This window comes from Cupressus sempervirens, chromosome 4 (genome assembly GCF_028749045.1).
Source record: "Cupressus sempervirens isolate cs-2001-9-10 chromosome 4, ASM2874904v1, whole genome shotgun sequence".
In the NCBI taxonomy this organism is placed as follows: Eukaryota; Viridiplantae; Streptophyta; class Pinopsida; order Cupressales; family Cupressaceae; genus Cupressus; species Cupressus sempervirens.
This window is the reverse complement of record NC_143121.1, coordinates 601,209,786-601,226,628: the sequence shown is the minus strand read 5'-3', so window position 1 is coordinate 601,226,628 and position 16,843 is coordinate 601,209,786.

The window sequence follows — 16,843 nt, the reverse complement described above, 5'->3', positions numbered from 1 at the left end:
TTATAGAATCCCATATGGCACAATTAAAAAATTTGCTGAATTGTCTAAGGCATTTGTAGCCCAATATGCCCATTTTGTTGAAACAGAGCTCTCAATAGTTGATCTTGTCCACACTAAGAAAAAAGGTGGAGAAAGCCTTCTCAAATATCTGCAAATATGGCAAACCCTTACCACCCGCATATCTTGCACCTTGCCAGAATGCCATTTGGTGAAAATGTTTATTGATAATGCCCATCTCAGCTTGGCTCACCGCATGACCATGAACTATTTGCAGACCTACAAAGATATCAAAGAAAAAGGAATGATCCTTGAGCAAGGACTCATTAAAGATGGTGTGGTCAAGATTTACAAGGAAGCCAACCAAAATCAATCACATTCCAATGACAAGTCTAGGTATTGGAACAAAAACAAGCACGTTGCAATAGACGGTGTCACTGACACCAGACATGTGAATATTGTTGGTCCTTCCCAAAATCATTCCAACCCACCTTATCAACCAAACAATCAACAAACTATCAACTACCAACACCAGAATCACCAAAGCTATCAAGGCCATAATCCAAGACCCAACTTTCAAGGGTCTAGCAATCAAGCTAATGCCATCAATGTAGATGCAGGACCAAAGCCCAAGTTCCAACCTGCACCTAGAAATTATACACCCCTTGGTGAGCCATTGGATGTCATTTTTGAGAAATTGACTAAGGAAAACCTCATCAAATTTCCTCCTACCCAGCAAATTGACCCAAGCCAATCCAAAGTTGCATGGTACAAAGACAATGAGTACTGCAAATTTCATAGCGTAAAAGGTCACACCACCCTCAGATGCATGAAATTGAAAGATTATGTGCAGGACCTCATTGATCGGAAAGAAATTACCGTTGGTGCCCAAACCTCTCCCAATGCAGGCTTACAAATCTATCAAAATGCTTTTCCCCCTCACAACAACCAAAATCTTGGAAAAGCACCTATCCAAACCAACAACATGGGAAGAACAATGACCACACTTCATCCTATATAGATTATGGTAGCCTCATAGGTTGTATATCTGAGAAAGAGCCTTTTGTCAATGTTATCAATATCCAAGGACCAAACAATGAGTGTGCAGTCACCACTCGAAGAGCGCAATTTAACATCATAGGCCCACCAGTTTCACCAACACCATCAGCTCGATCAAAAAGCCAGTACAATATCTTGGAACACCTTGGGAACATGCCAGCCCAAATCTCCATTTTAGACCTTCTCCACACTAGTCCTGTGTACAAAAACATCCTTGACAGTGCTCTCATAGAATCCCGTGTCCCTTCAGATATCAACGCTACTAATTTTCTTAATCTTGTTGGACACCTATCCTCCTCATGTGCCCTATCATTCAAACCCACCGACATACCTGTGGTCAAGCTAGATCACACCCTTCTACTCCGCATAGCCATTATGGTATCCAATTTTTCATAAAAAGAGTAATGATAGATAATGGATCAGCCTTGAATATTTGCACCCTAAAATTCATAAAAAAAGCTGGGTATACTGAGGCAAATATCATCAGTGAGGTTATCACCATCAAAGCTTACAACAACTTGGAAAGAACCATAGAAGGAACTATTTTGCTGCCAATCAAGGTTGGGCTAGTCATCCAAGAAACACTCTACCATGTTATTGATCTAAACCTACCATTTAACATCCTCCTCATTCGCCCATGGATTCATGCCATGAAAGCCATTCCATCCACTTACCATCAGTGCATCAAATTTCCGCATCAAGGCATTGAGGTAACCATCCATGCCGATCCAGAACCGTTTGCTTAATGCAATGTGATTGAAGCTTCATATACAAACCATTGCCCTGGAATTGATATTGGCACAGCCATCGCCAGCTCATCCCACACTTGTAATGACCCAGAAACCATCCTCGCCTCCACCCTATCTATCGTGAAGATCAATAACAAAGGCTGTGGAGAGTATAGTCTATTAGATGCATTCGTTGTTGAGGCACTCCCACTTGATCCACATGCCCATGGATGACTAACATATCACAAAGCTAAGGAGATTCAACCTCCTCGATACAAACAGTTTGGCCCAACAACCTTTGTATCCTCGAAAGTCTCTCTTCATGAGGAGCTCACTCTAGATATCAACAATTGGTTACATAAGGATGCACCTCCAAGAAATCAAGCATGCCTCGATCACTTCAGCCAAAAGTATTCCTAAGAAAATAAGCTCATCACTAACAAATAGAAATATCAAGGTGGTGGTCTAGGGCCAGAGGAAAGAAGCATGTAGTGCCCCATCGAAGCACATAAGTGGGAAACGAAGTCAGGTCTTGGCTTTGGCATACCCACAACTGGGGGCACCAATATGGATAGTCATGCTTTTTTGAACATTCACCACAACCTTGTCGAAATTGAAGACATTCCTGAGGAAGTTGAAAAGAGAGCCTACGATGATATCCCAGACCAAATCTCCCTGGGAGACTCTGTTCTCCAAGAACTATCCATCCATTTCATTGACCCACCACTCGCCCATCCATAACTCATAGATTGGGACCAACCAAGTGTCATACACATTAATGAATTCACATCAAAGGAAGCACTTCTAAGATTCATGGGATCCAAAACTCCTCACAAGAAAACAAAGCCAAATTCTGCCTATATCTATAAGCTAGATCCCAAGGGGTATTTTGGAGAAAATCCCCAACCTAGTTCTAATATACCCAAAACTGGAACTAAGGTGAATCTGGGACTAGCTAAAGTAGCAAAGATGGCCTCTCAGCAAGAAAATCTAGAGTCACAAGTAGAACATGAGGATTTAGCATTACCTCCTCAAGATAATCGACCAGAGGTGTCTTCTATTCTAATTAAGGATACTAGAGAAGTCAACACCGATTCTTCAGAGATCCCCAGACTTGTTCACATTGTTGCATCCCTATCAAAAGACCAAGCTGACCTCCTCTTTGAGGTCTTAAGAGAGAACATTGGCCGATTTGCATGGTCATATCAGGACATGCCAGGACTTGATCCAAAACTTGTAGTGCATCATCTTGCAGTCGATCGAAAGATCAAGCCCGTTAGACAAAAGCTTAGAAAAATGAACCCCAAGGTGGCATTATTGGTGAAAGTTGAATTAGAAAGAATGTTAGCTACTAAGGTTATCTGACCTATTGACTACTCAGAATGGATCTCCAACATGGTCCCCATCACTAAGCCTTCCGGTGACATCAGAATCTGCACTGATTTCAGAGATCTTAACAAAGCTTGTCCAAAAGATGATTTTCCCTTACCCAACATAGATATGATTGTAGACCTTACAGCTGGACATGAAATTTTGTCCCTCATGGATGAATTTTCTAGGTATAATCAAATCAAGATTGCAGAAGAGGATCAGCATAAGACAACATTCACTACCCCTTGGGGAACCTTTTGCTACAACATGATGCCTTTTGGCCTAAAGAATGCTGGGGCTACCTATCAAAGAGCTATGACAATCATTTTCCATGATCTTATCCATAAAATTTTAGAGGATTATGTGGATGATATCTTGGTTAAATCTCACACCTTCATGGATCATCTTGTTGACCTGGAGAAAGTCTTTGATAGGTTAGCCAAATATCATCTCATGCTGAATCCCAAGAAATGTGTCTTTGGGGTCACATTTGGCAAGCTTCTAGGCTTTATAGTTTCTAAACAAGGTATAGAGATCGACCCCAAGAAGGTCAAGGCTATTTTAGACATGCCTCCTCCCCAAACACTGTGACAACTTCACACTCTTCAGGGAAAGCTTCAATCCGTTCGACGCTTCATCTCCCAGCTTGCAGATAAGTGTACTCCATTTGCACATTTACTAAAGAAGGATGAAAACTTCAAGTGGGATCCTTTATGTCAACGTAGCTTCGATCATCTCAAGCAGTATCTCATCAATCCCCCTATCTTGGTTCCACCAGTTCTTGGCCGTCCCTTGATCTTGTACATATCAACAATGCCTACTGCTCTAGGGGCACTTCTAGCACAGCTTGATGACTACGGTAGAGAAAGAGCCATCTACTACATCAGTAGAACCCTAGTTGGTTATGAACTCAATTACACGCCTATGGAAAAAGCTTGTTTGGCAGTTGTTTTCTCAACTCAAAAGCTTTACCACTACATGCTAAGTCATACCATACAACTAGTCTCCAAGATCGACCCTCTCAAGTATATGCTCTCTAGAACAACACTTACAGGCCGTTTGGCCAAATGGGTTATGCTCCTTAGAGAATTTGACATCCAATATGTGGACAGAAAGGAAATCAAAGGGCAAGCTATAGCAGATCACCTAGCTGATGTGCCTCTAGTAGATACATATCCTTTGATCACAGAATTTCTAGATGAGCATATCTGTCTAATTGAAGAACTGCCCCCATGGAAACTTTATTTTGATGGCTCATATACATCTCATGGATCAGGGGTAGGAATATTGTTGGTCACACCTCAAGGAGATTACATTCCAAAATCCTTCAAGCTACAATTCCCTAGCACCAACAATATAGTTGAATATGAGGCTCTCATAGCAGAATTAAAGATAGCTACAGAATGGAACATCACTGTGTTACAAATCTTTGGCCATTCTCAGCTCATCATCAAGCAAGCCCTAAATGAATATCAAACCAAAGATGAAAATTTATTACCCTACAAAGAGCTAGTTGATCAGCTAACCCAAAATTTTACAAAGCTTCAGTTTACACAAGTGCCTCGAATGTAGAACAAAGCAGCTGACGCTATGGCTACTATCGGCTCGCTCTTGGAAATTCCCCAAGCGGTTACACAGTATGAGTTTTTTAGTTGAGTAGCTCCTCACACTTGCCTATGCGAATGATGACTCAAACCGTGTTTGTATCTTGGTTGGTCCCCAATCCCCTTGGTTCCATGAGATTCATGCTTACCTTAAAGATGGTATCATCTCCCCTCACCTCACGCATACCGAACGCCAAAACCTCATCTGAAAATCATCCCGCTATGTTATCATAGCCAATACCCTATATCATCGAGGTTATCATGATACTCTCTCTCGATGTTTAGATAAAAATGAGGCCACAATGGCATTAAAAGAAGTACACTTTGGACTTTGCGGTGTCCAAATGAGTGGTATTATCCTCGTGCGACGAATCCTTAGAGCAGGCTACTATTGGCCTACCATTGAAGAAGACTCCTGTGACTTTGTCAGAAAGTGTCTCCCATGTCAGCAACGTGCAAATCTTGTGCACTCTCCAGCACAGGATCTACAGCCTATTGCACCACCTTGGCCTTTCGCTTGTTGGGGCCTTGATCTAGTTGGAACTATCACACCTCTCTCATTTAATGGACATAAATAGATAATAATAGCTATAGACTATTTCACTAAATGGGTGGAAGTAGTCCCCCTAGTCTCAGCTACAGGAGTTCAGGTCTCTAAGTTCATCTTGTACCACATTGTTTGTCGCTTCGGCATCCCATCCACCATCTTCACCGACCACAGAGGTAACTTTGAAAATCTCATCATGGAAGAATTATGCACTTCCCTTCGCATCCATCATCACTTTTCTAGCCCATATTTCCCACAAGGTAATGGCCAGACAGAGGCAACTAACAAAACCCTCCTCAAAATTCTAAAGAAAGTTTTCAATGATTTCGGTCATGATTGGCACCTACAGATTAATCCTACCCTATGGGCTTATCAAACTTCCTTCCGTACATCCATAGGCAAAACTCCATACTCCCTAGTCTATGGTGCCAAAGTAGTACTACCTATAGAGGTTGAACTTCCCTCCTTGCGCATATCTTTGCAAGGGCAAATATCAAATGAAGAATACAGAGTAGCCAGACTCACCCAACAAGATCTCTTAGATGAGAAGCGACAACAAGCCTATGATCATCTCACAGTCTACCAAACTTGTCTCAAAAAGAATTTCAACAAGAAGGTACTTCCACGACACTTTCAGTCGGGTGACATGGTCCTCAAAGAAAACATGAAAGTTCGAGCAGATCGAGAAAAGAAAGGTAAGTTTGAACCTACATGGCTTGGTCCTTATGTTGTCACTGCCTCCTTTGGCTCCGGAGCCTATCAACTATCTACACCAGAAGGAGAAATCTTGAATGATCCTACTAACATCATTCATCTCAAGAAGTTCTATGCTTGAAGATCCTTGGTATACCCAGCTTTTGAAAATACAAAAAAAAAAAAAAATAGTAAAGAGAAATAAGCGTCCAATGGTGAAAACTTGGCAATTCAAGCACCTTGGATAGGTACCTTGGTGAAAACCTGGTAATTTAGGCACCTTGTGTACTAAGACTAATCCATTATCTATCACTATCCTATCCCTCATCCATCCATCCACCATCCCATAAAATACCTGCTTGTTCCCTTGGTGTTCCAACCAAATATTCAAAATCTAATGAAGCTTGTAAATACCTCCTGTACAGCTTGTAAATCTTGTAGCTCAGCTTGTAAATCTTGTACCCCAGCTTGTAAATCTTGTATCATCCCTTGTATCATAGCTTGTATATCCAAATCTTGTCCAAAGCTTGTACCATATTCTAGCTTGTATTATATGCCAAATCTTATATCCTAGCTTGTATCCTATCACATGCACACAAAGAATCCCATTTTCCTTAAGCTTTTCGCAAACCATCTACCTATCTTCCTATCAACTATTGCAGACATCCCACCCTTCACGAACATTTCCATCTCACAAAAACCAAAACATAAACAACTTATACATTTGTAACATATCTTGGTCTATTAGCTTGTACATCCTCTTTAGCTTAGTACCATTGTATCTATCCAGCTTTCATGTTAGTTCCTCCTTGATCAACATCTTGCACACATCGCACAACCCTTGGTTAGCTATTCCAATGCATCTTTTAGCTATATCTCCTGTCACCAAAGTGTTATCCTTCTTAGTTCAGCTTGCCAGACACATCACTCATCTAGATCCATCAGCTTAGGTGCTCTCCGATAGATCCTTGTAGGATATAGCTTTCCTCATGTCTGATCTTGGTCCGTTAAGTACCTCGTCCCACCCATCTCATTGGCAAACGGTTCTCTTTTGGATTTTCACTTTCTTTTGATTTGGAATCTTCCCTTTTGGGTCTTGAAGTATCTTTTCCAAACAATCTTTTTGTTCCCTCCTCAAGGTTGCCACGATCTTCCATATCATGGTATACTACGAATGGGACAATCTCGGCATAAGGTCTTGATCAAGTCTTTTGTTTGTTTTTCTTTTCTGCTTGTGGGTTACCTAGTGTCGGTTCCACTCTAATTCTTTTGAGATTCATGTGTGATGCTGGGGCAATCCTTGCGTGTTTGTTTTGAGTCAGTTCGTCAGTCCTTTGGACAGTTGGTGAAAAGGCCTTGATGTTCTTGGTAACCTTGGCAATTAACCAATAGTCCTATAACAAATCTAGTGCTCAACTACATAGTGGTACTTCTCTTTGAAGTGTCCCCCTATTCAAAAAGCTTCAATGGATTCCCTTCATCTTCATTATCCCCCATCCATATTCAGCATCCATCTCTCCTATCCTAGCTTATGCATTAGTATCTCTTTGAATCAATCTTCACTTTTAGCTTTAGGGATCCACAATTCTAGTCTTAGGGATCCACCCATCAAATCAATCCACCAAGCCTCATCTTTCGAGATCCACAATCCTAGTCATAGGGATCTCTGACACCCATCTTCCATCAATCTGACTCTTTGAAATCCTGTTGCCTTAGCTTTATCTCAACCCATCATCCCTTCCCTTATCCTCGATTCCTTTTTATGGTGCTCCGCTCCTTCATCCTCCATCTCCCCTGAAGTCTTAAGCTTATTTACTCTTGTGCCTCTGATTCTCCCTTTCTCATTCTCCTATAGTGAGAGTTTGAGCTAATTCAACCACTTCTCTTTGCCAATCTGAGTCTCCTTGCTCATCCCGAATTCTTGTATTTTTTAAGAAATCGTCGAACCTCACTTTCTCTCCTCGCCGCCTTCTTGAGGGAGCATCTCATAGTCTAGTCTCTCCTTCTTATCCAAGACTAGGGCAACTTTGTTGCTAAAACATCTTCCTCATGTAATTTATATTCAAACTTCTTTGAAATAGTGTTATCTCAACACTATGTCAAAGAGGGGAAAAATGTAGACACCTAAATCCTTTACAAAATAAAGTATTTTTATTTTTTGAAAAAGTCCCTAATGACATCGTCATTTATTAATTAATTAATTTATTTTTATGCCATTAAATCCCTTTATCTTAATTAAAAATATTTAATTAAGGAATCTCTCCCAAAAATGTTTAAATCTTATTTAAACATTATTTTCTTATTTATTAATTATTTAATTAATAAATTGACCAAAAATCCCAAAATAAATAAATAATTTATTTTTTGCCCAAAACTTGGCCAATTTCCTTAAGACCACTAACCTCTTCCAAAATCTTCTAATCCTTCTTTAATTTTGATTAAAGGCTAATCCCATCATTTCCTACCCCTAATCCCAACTCAAAATATTTAATTAAGATTAAATATTAATCCTAATGTTTATTAAAAAAGTTTTAATAAATATCTCCTCAACCTAAACCCTTGAAATAAATAAAACTTTATTTATTTCCTAAAAATCTAATTTATCCTCATCCTAAGAAGTTCTAGACTCTTCTAGAAAGTCTTCATCCTCATCCTAGGAAGTTCTAGACTATTCTAGAAAGTCTTTATCCTCATCCAAAGTCTAGACTCTTCTAGAATATGTCTTTAAACCTAATTCTAATCCCCTCCTAACCTTGTCACATTCCCTGAAAATGGGTTAAGACTTACTAACCCAAGCCAAAGTTAACAAATATCTCCTCCTTCACCCACCCTCATTAAATGCCATCCACTTGCCTATCCCTAAGCTAATCCTAAACCATTCTAATCCATCCTCTAATCATTTGCACAATCCTAAGCAAGCTTAAAACCTTCCTAATCAAGCCCAAGTCAAAATTCCTCTCATCTCCTCAAAATATCTCAACCATAAAACTTTATGAAGTCCACTAGGCCATAAATGACTCTTCCAAGCCCTTTCATTGCTCTTACAAGCCATTATGAGGGTCTTTATGAAGATTTTATCCCTTGAGCCTCCTTTGTTGACTTATCCTTCCCCTTTCCTCCATCCTCTCACCCTGTGACATGTGTCACTCCCTGATTGGATGTAAGGAAGCACAATCCATGTGCTCTCCTCATGCAATCTGAGCCCTCCATGAGCTTTTTCCCATCCTTGCATCTTAGCCCTCAATCCCTCAAGCCTCTTGCCTATAAATTGGATCCTTCCCCTTTGCAAAAGAACACAATCCATGAAGTAAAGTCATAATTCCATTTTAAGAAGCCATTTTACATCAAAACCATACACTCACACCCAAATTCCAACTCCATTTGAAGCCCTTTTTGAAGCATAAGCTTGAGCATACATCCTATCTATTTAGACAAAGCCACTCAACAAGAGAGCTTCTCATTGAGAGAGCCCATTAATGGCTCATATTCTCAATTGAGATCTCATCTTAGTCTATCTTGAAGTTTATGAATTTTGTTTAGTTTGTAGAAGCTTTATTTAAATTTGGTTTCTATTAGCATACTAACATTGCTCATATACAGTGAGATCAAATTTTTTATGGGATTACAAGTATATCAAATGAAGTATGGTGTATCTATCACTCAATCAAAATATATCAAGGAGATATTGAAGACTTTTGGACTTGAGGACTCAAAACTAGCAAGTACACCTGCGGTAATAGCACTCAAACTATCAAAGAATGATGAGTCAACTAAGGTCAATCAAACATTATACATATCCATGATTGGCAAGTTGAAATATGTAGTACATAGTAGACCTGATATTGCATTAGCTATGGGAATAGTTGCTAAATTCTCTGCTAACCCTAGAGAGAATCACTTGATGGTAATGAAAAGGATAATGAGATACCTGAAAGGAAGAGAAGAGTATGGTTTATACTATAAGAAGAATGAAAAGTTTGAATTGAAAGCCTAAACTAATGCTGATTGGGCTGGAAATATTGATGATAGAAAGAGCACCAGTGGAAAAGCATTTTTCTTAGGCAAAAGACTTGTTACATGGACAAGCAAGAAGTAGAGTTGTACTTCAAAATCTACTATTGAAGCAGAGTATGTTGTTGTTGCTATCAATTGCACAAACATTGTATGGATCAAAGAACTGCTAAAAGGAATGAAGGAAGAAATCATTGAACTAGTCGCACTTTATTGTGATAATACAAGTTTTATAAATATATCAAAGAATCTTGTTATGCATACAAAGATAAAGCCCATTGCAATAAAGTATCATTATGTAAGGGAATTCGTTCAAGACAAAGAGGTGAAAATGGAATATATCAACACAAAGGATAAAATTGTTGATATCTTCACCAAAGCATTACCTAAGGATGCTTATGACCATTTGAGAGGTAAACTAGGGGTGATACCCCTATCAAAGGCTATATAAAAGATAGAGGGAGTATCCTGCATCAAACAAACTGACATTCATTTCATACAAATTGATGCAATGGATCTTACTTTAGCAAGTTGTCTAAAGTAATTATAGTGTTGGAATTTCAAAATAGTCATAAGCAAGGTGATAGAGGGAGAAAATTGAAAAGCCTGCAAAAGTTTATATCTATGTATGCAAAGATGCTAAGTTTTGAGTACATGTCTTTGGCATTGTTGTCAAAGAGGGAGAATGCTCACGAAACTGATCAAGTGCACATTGATCAAGAGGGAGATGATCAAAGCAAAAAATTAAGAAAAGGGTGAAAGCAGAAGATCAAAGGAGGGAGATATTCTAATATTCTACTGATTAATGACAATCGAGAATCATATAAGTGAGATTTTGTAAACTAAGAAGGAGTTGCTAATAGAGGGAGAAGCTTTATTCACAAACTTTCTTTTTGGTATTGCCTTACTATTTTAACCTAGTTAGTTTGAGGTTTGACTGGTTGATCAGTTTGGTTTGCCATCAATGCCAAAGAGGGAGATTGTTGATATATGATTGAAAAGATCATTTGAGTTAGAAAATTGTTGTAAGAAGTGTTTTCAATCATTATTTTGTCACTGATGTCAAACTTGTTATATGTTGGTAAGACAATTGCTTATATGTTTCAAGCACTATCACTTAGTTGATTGATGAGAGGACTTGATCAACAAGATGTAACAAAAGTACCTAGAGGAAAGGTTGAGTTATGATTATGTATTGAACTACAAGAATCAATTAAGATAGTGATAACATAATGTATTGATGATCTACTTGGGGTTACAAAATGATTGGCTACACTTAGAAAGTTTAGATGAAAAAGGTTGGACAAAGTTCATTTGTTAAGCTTGACCAAGTTGATAGAAAGTGCTAAGTAAAGTTAGTGCAAGCCGAGCAAAAAGTCAATGGGAGCTTAGTGAAAGTGTTTTCTAGTAGATGCTAAGAAAACTAATAGGTGTCGAGTAAGTTAGTAGATGTTGAGTGAATTTTAGTATGTGTCGAGCACCACTAAAATCCAGTTGTGCCGAGTAATTTTATAGTAGATGTTGAGTTACACAATATGTGTCAAGCATCAATAAATTGATAATGTCGAGCTACTACATTATGAAAAAGATCAAAGAATCACCAAATAAAAGCCAACAAGTTTGTTTTCTTGGAACTTGTGAATAAGAAGGAAGATAAGATTGATGAGCTAGAAGCACAAAATCTTATGTAAACCATTTTGGAGGCAAATTCAAATAGATTCTAGGAGAATTTTCTAGAGAAGACAAGATATGGGGTAGATACATTGTATCCTACCTAATACATCTAAAACCCTAATTTTTGAGATGGATAATGAGTGGGAAAAAGAGTTCTAATTCCCTATATCTATGGATGCTTGGTCATGAAGCAAGGTTGGTAAGAGGTCATCAAGTTTTTGGATGCAAAAAATTTGACAAAATGAAGGAAGAGGGTTTTGCTTCATCAAGTGACCCAAGAGGAGAAGTCTGCAATGGTGAGCTAAGCAAGAAGGCTTAGTGAAGATGAATGCTTGAAGGGTGAAAAAGCTGTCAGAACTGCAAAGATTGGAAGCCAAGCAGAGATGAGGATTGAATATTGATCTATAATCTAAAAGTAAGGTTATAAGTTGTATCAGGTCAAACTCTACTATTACTCTCTAACAATTGTATCAGATTAGGGTAAATCCTTTGGAGAAAGGTTGACTTAATAGTCATTGGAAAATCCTTATAGGGTGGCATTCTAAGTGAATGACCTAAAGTCCTCTAACAAGGCTCACTTTTAATAGGGTGATTGAAATCCCTTAACTGGGTCACATTTAATAGGGTGTGTTGTAACCAAAAACAAGGTTGGCCTTTAACAAGGCATCATTTCAAAAGAGTGAGAAAGGAGTAGCATGTTACTAGTTGTTTTTCTCAAATTGGATTTTCACGTTAAATCATTGTGTCATGTGTACTGATGGATGTGTTGTGTTTTATGCATGCATGCATGGTTAAGAAAGTTTTATGGGTTCACTGATTTGTGAAAAAGTTTTATTTGGACATCTAGACCTTGAATAACTGAGTCACCCCACCCCTCTAAATTATTCTAAAGAATTCCAACAGAAAAAGCTAAGATTAAAGCTGCACAAATAGAGGTGGTACAAATGTATGAAGAGAAAGTGTGAAACACAATATTACATCTAGCATATACTTTTGACACTAGACCTCTCCACTATTGGATGTCAAAGATCATGGATATTAGGAATTATTTTAATAAGAATGAGACTATGTTGAGATAGATCTTAGATAAGGGGGTCAATAAGGAACAAGAGTTAAGTAAGATTTATGCAATAACCAAAGATAGATCATAGGATAAGGAGTTAATTAAAAAAACATAGAATCTAGTGGAAAATTTGTTAGAATTTAATGTCAATAGGGAGTTTTTGTAGACAAGGGTAAAGTTATATCTAAGTATAAAAATAAAGGTTTTGACCTTTTCCCTTTGGTCGTAAAACATGAAAATACATAAAAGCTTATGGAGAATGGGAAGGAGAATTGAGTGTTGTCCTTAATGTTAGGATGAATGACATAGTAAATAATAAGGACAAATTTCTATTCACAATAAATATGGAGGAGATTGTGAGAGACAAGATATTTTTAATTCCTTCACTTTTGAAATAATATAGTTGAAGATGAGTTGGAAGGATATTGTTGTAAAGGAAAAGGAGATTATTGATTTTAATTATCCTGATGATACTATTTACAATGAGTGGATAAAAAATTATAGTTCTAAAGAGGATAATCCATAGGTGGTAGTTGATGCTCAAGAGTTGGATAAATCATAAGGTGTTACACCACCACCTAAAGATGTTGCACCACCAACAATCAAAGATAGTTAGACAACACATTGGAAAAGAGAAGAAAATTCCCAAGAGGGAAGAAAGTTATTTAAATAGTGTATCTTAATTTTTTAATTCACCCAGTATGGATACACCTACATGAAAAATAAGAAATTGATCTTGAAAATCAGGTTGCCAACTATAATTTTTCTAACTATCTTTTCTCTTTTCTTCCCCATTTGCAAATAAATGGATGTTGATATTTTGTCTTTTATGTAAAAAATTCTTGTGTGCAATATTGTTGAGACAAGTGTCTTTTCCATTTCAAGTCTAAAGCTTGTTGCAACTCATATCTATAAATGAGTTCCCAAGACTCGAAATGGGATTTGAATTTTGATTTGAGAAATGTAATTTCATTCTAAGTTGGTCCAAATATGTGTATTCAATTCTATGTTGTCAATGAATTAAAGAAAATACATCGTAGTTGTCTAAGTCTTTTGGTATTCTAGAGTTATAGATATGAATATGTGTGTGTGTGTGCACGCACGTGTGTGTGTGTAAATTTCAAGAAAAGTTAATACAAATTGAAGGATCAATAGAGTTATACTATATGTATCTTGTCTCTTTGTGGTTTTTTCTTTGATCTTCTAAATTTGACATAAATTTTATGTGAGCTTTTAGTTGCATTTAATCCTGAATTACATATCATATTGTATCTTTCTATTAATCTGATGGGTTAATTAATTGTTTGATATGGAATGAGAAGGTCATAGGATTTTACAAAAATATTATGATAAGTATGAGATTTAAATGGTATATTAATTTCACTTATAAGGTAAGGGAATTAGATCATGGGATATGGAATCATATTTGTAATATTGGAACCCAATGGATAAATAACTAGTCACATTAAACTTTGAATGTACATGAAAAGGTACACAATGATAAAATATTTTAATCAAAACTTTTATTTCATGTTATTTTATAGATCTAAAAGATTTGGCCTATACTTAAATATTTGGGAGGAAAGATTATCTATCCTATGTTTCTTTTGTTGTCTCTAAGTTAAAAGATTCAAAGGTCACCTTCTATTTTAATGAGGATCAATGATTAAAATTTATGGAGAGAAAATATTGATTAATCATAGGTATACCCGCTTGAATCTTGTAGAATTCAAAGGGGAGAAGAGTGTATAGTCTTGCTAGTTGGTCCTTTTGGTTTGAGTGGATATATTTATCATGGTTTGTAGCTAACTCCTAGGTGTCTTTCACTTTCTAGAAAGGTAATTTAAATCTTGTCAAATTAGGAGCCAAAAAAATTATGACTTTTTTGGGGATATGCTACATTAATTTTGTATAAGCATATACAACATATGTTAGATTAGTCTCCTTTCTTGTGTCATAGAGTTAAGTATATTGACAAAGAAAAAACAAATGCTCAATTGATATCTTAGGTATGTTTCCTATAATAGTTTACATTATCTTATGAGATAAGTGGGCTAGTTAAGTCTTCAAATTCTACATGGGGTTAGAACACTCACTCTGCTATGATTGGTTCAACCTATTATAGATTCTCAAGGTTTGTCACTAAGAAAAAAATATTCCCTTAGTGGGTGGTGGCTTGGTCAAGGTTTCTTAAACCATTTTTTAAGTTTTCATTTAGCAATATATAAATGGATGATCAAAGAAAAAATAAAAGGGCCTACACAAGGCTACATCTTGATGTCCCATTGTAAACATAATTACCACAAGAAACAAATAGAACAGGCATAAGAAGAAAGGGGAGCCTAACCATAATCACAATTGGAAAGATAAGAATAATGCAAGGGATAACTTGCAACCCCAAATTGTAGAAGTAAAGGAATTTCCCACTTTGATTTCTAAGTCTGAGAATACTAGGTTTCTAGAAGGGATTTTCAATACCCCTTTACAAGAAGAGGGAATATACCAAGATAAAGGTATCTCATTCATAGGATGTACCAAATCTATGCTAAATGACTTAGGAAATATGAGTAAGTGTGGAAATTTAGTGAATACATAGTTTCCAAAACCATGGCATATTCTATTTATTGAAAGAAACCTTATAGATCTTAGTGAAAATACTGGATCTAAAGCAACTATAGTAAACATTGATGACTTATATGTTTATTTAGAAGCCCTTAGGAGAAAAGCCATTGAAGAATATACCAAGTGCAAGCATTCAAAGAAAGAAAAGGAGGTAGAAACCATGAATGCTCTCATGGAGCGAGATAATTTTCTCTAGAGAATATCTTTGTTGCAAGAGAAAAAAAGAGATTAGAAGAGAGACTAAGATCTTTAAACGCAAATGTTTTTGAGGATATAGGAAACTTGAGATCTAAATGTATGACAAGAGAAAAATCTTTACATGATAAGTTTGAGTCTAAAAAATAAGGGCAAGTCATTTGTCATATCTATTAGTATGAGCCTATTAAGAAGGCAAAGGTTACTGTGAGTGCCTCTAATCCTACAATTAGGGTTGCAGACAAAGGCAAGAAGAATACAACTAGTATTTACATAAATGAACCTAAAAAATTCTCAAAAGATGTTCCTACTATGTCAAAAATTGACATAGAGCTATAGAGAGATAGGAAGGAATGTGATGTTCTTTCTAAAGAATCAGAGATAGTTGAAAATGAAGTGCAGACAACAAAAATGAGAAGGAAGATTCAATTCCTTAAATCTACCTCATGGTTTGGTGTTGGTCCTGCCCTATGTTCTCAAGATATGCCTTATGGTCCCATTCATGGTCCTACAACTAGTAATATGGGAAATTCTCAGGCTAATCCTATGATATCTTCTACTAGGACTAGTAATGTTATATTTGGACAATCAATGACTATAAGTATGGGAAATATTGCTATAAATGTTGGCCTAGTTGTAGTGGGGGGTTGTTTTTGAAAAGGAACCTATTTATTAGGAAATATATAAACCAATATGCTTTATCAGTAGCTATGGATACCCTAACCCAATTCTAAATGAGTTAAGAGAAAAGGTAACCAAGTTCACTAGAAATAATGCAATCAGTGGGGAGAAACATCTTAGGAATTTTATAGACACGTTGAATGATTATGATGTAGAATATGAAGATGTCGCTATGAAGTTATTTGTGAATTCACTTACTGAAGATGCTAGAGATTGGTTAAGGAGACTCGCTAATAAAAGTATTTCTTCTTGACATGATTTGAAAATATGTTTCAAGGAACAATATGATGATAACACTAATGTTTGTTTATACTAAATGAATTTAATAACATCAAGAAAAACTAGAATAAATCCAATTTTGATTTTAATGTAAGATTTTAGAAGGGGATGTATAAATTGTTCCATGTAATAAAGTTGGATGAGAATGTGTGTCTTATGACCCATTTCAATGCATTTGATAGTAAGATGGTATACATTCTAAGAGATAAGGATCCTAAAACCATAAGAGATGCTTTTAAAATTGTAGTAAAAATTGAAAATAATAGAAGAGCATTAGGGAAGTTAGGAAGAACAGATGATCCTAAGTTGTTTGGTGAAA